This window comes from Pan paniscus, chromosome 22, assembly GCF_029289425.2.
Source record: "Pan paniscus chromosome 22, NHGRI_mPanPan1-v2.0_pri, whole genome shotgun sequence".
Lineage (NCBI taxonomy): Eukaryota > Metazoa > Chordata > Mammalia > Primates > Hominidae > Pan > Pan paniscus.
Genome location: NC_073271.2, coordinates 10,254,608 through 10,257,048, shown reverse-complemented (window position 1 = coordinate 10,257,048; position 2,441 = coordinate 10,254,608). Strand labels below are relative to the sequence as shown.

General features: G+C 38.5%; 1 pseudogene; it reads right to left on the bottom strand.

Annotated features, from left to right (window-relative positions):
• Positions 1-258: 258 nt before the first annotated feature.
• On the bottom strand, positions 259-1,805 carry LOC129394988 (telomeric repeat-binding factor 1-like; annotated as a pseudogene).
• Positions 1,806-2,441: the final 636 nt, after the last annotated feature.

Genomic DNA, 2,441 nt, shown 5'->3' with positions numbered 1-2,441 from the left:
AGTGGATCATGAAGTCAGGAGTTCGAGACCATCCTGACCAGCATGGTGAAACCCTGCCTCTACTAAAAATACAAAAATTAGCTGGGCATGGTGCTGTGTGCCCATAATCCCAGCTACTCAGGAGGCTGAGGCAGGAGAATCGCTTGAACCCGGGAGGCAGAGGTTGCAGTGAGCTGAAATTGTGCCATTGCATTCCAGCTTGGGTGACAGAGAGAAACTCTGTCTTAAAAAAAAAGAAAATTCATTTTAATGGGTTATGTTACAGGGTTGAGGTCAGCCTACAGACAAAATAAGTTAACTGATTTTTTTTTTTTCGCAACAGGTTTTAATTTTTTCATTGGAACAGGTTTTGGGGGTGGGGATACTAAATGTGGCAGGGTTCAACAAATTTACATTTTATCAAAATAAAGTTCTTAAAGAATACAATGATAGCATATGCTTTAACTCTTATAGCACAAACCCTCATATTAATTGATGGCCACAGAAAAATGCTGTAATTCTTTAAATAGAAGTTTTAAAACACATCAATGACACAAGTTTCAAACAAAATGCAGTGATCAAAATACTTAATTGTCCTTTCATAAAGCTTTTACAAACACAATCAGTCTTTGCTGTCTGAGCAAATCAGTTTTAGTTTCTTCATGGTCCTCAATCTGTCTTTTAACATGACACTTGTCTGGTTGTTGAATTTATAATGCAGTAGTATTTTAGACCAGTTTCCCTCTCCATATTTCCTCATGCCAGATCTCAAATTCCTGTCTTCTTCCCAAAGCCATGACTGTCCTTTTCTAGCTCGATGTTTTTCAGGAGTTACCGGTTGCCTCTTTGAAACAGGTATTCTGCTTTCAGTGGCTCTTCTGCTTTCTTTTTTTCTTTTTTGTACTTTGAGGAGTTCCTACTCTTCTTTCTTTCTTATTAAGGTCTTGTTGCTGGGTCCCATGTTGTAACTTAGATAAGAAAAGATTCTTGTGAGACCTTTTTCTTGTATCAAATTAGCTTCAGTTTCCATTTCAACATAATTACCATTAGGTTTATCTTGAGAAATTATTGTTCTTGTTCTTTTACTTTCTACTACTTTTGCTGCTGCCTTCATTAGAAAGGTTGATGATTTTTCACTTAGCACATAATTCACATAACTCTTAATTTTCTCCATCATGTGGTTGTAGCTGAAGTGTTGAAAAAAAGGAATGAAATGTATCTTTCTGAGAGATTATCACAAGCAATTTGCTTTTGAGAGGCATATAAGAATTTGGATCACCAAATATTCTTTCAAAGACTTCTGCTTCTTTAAAGTTGCCATTTTCCATACAAACAGCTATAGCCTGAATTTCAGTCTGTATTTCTTCTTGAAGTTTGTCATGTTCCTTTTCAATTGAACCCCAAATCATCAGGGCTGATTCCAAGGGTATAATTCGTTCATCATTTTCAAACTGTGCATCAAGGGTTTTTCCTGCTGCAATTCTTGTCAAAAACTGACATATGTATATCATTCTCAACTGGTAAGCTGTTAGAGTGGATAGTCCGTGAATAATAGCCTCTGCGCTGTTGCGGGTCCTGCAGAAGTCCTTGGAGCGGCCGTCGCGGAAAGCTCGGCAAAGAGAGAGGCAGAGGAAATCGAGCATCCAGCCAGCAGCCATGGCCTCAGCCTAGGCCACCAGGCCCGCGTCCTCCTCCTCCTCCTCAGGGGCCCCCACCTGCACCTGGCACTTGAGCCGTTCCTGGCATTTGAACTGCTCCTCATCGTTTCTCTCTGTTTCTGCCATCTGCTCCTCGGTAGGGTTGGCATCCCTACCATCCGCCGGCATATTTATTAAAATTTATTTTTATGAAAAAAGATTTAAAAAAGAAATGTCTGCTCTAAGCAGTTACATGAAAATGGATAAATACAAAAGCAAGCACAAGAGTATTCAGTAGAGAATTGTGAGCCTGAACAATCAAGTTTCAGGCAAATCTTCTGTGGTTCATAATTTTAGCCCTTTATTGTGCAAAGCTGCCAATTCAATATTACAATGCAAGAAATGTTTGGGGTGATTATCAAGTTATATTTACTGTTCTGTGGATCTACTAAAAGATGCACTATCTTGAAAGAGTCTGTTCAGATTACCTTGGAACACACTTTTAGATCTTCTTTTGTAAGCAAAAGTTGACAGAGTAAAATGTATTCTTTCTTAACTGGCATCAGCATGTGAGGCTTTAGAAAAATTGGTAGAGCAAATAGTGATTCAGTTGCAGAGCCAGACAAATAACTTCCAAATCAACAAATTCAAACAGAGAAAAAAAGTTGCTGATCTTAGATGAATTGCCACATGTTGCCACTTCCTTTCACATGTGTCTTGGTAGAAAAACTCTCATATAGAATTTTTCCCACCCATCAGAAGAAAGTAGTTATTATCTCAATTTCCTATCTCCTCTTCTGCATCTCACCTTCTGAGGAGATAAAC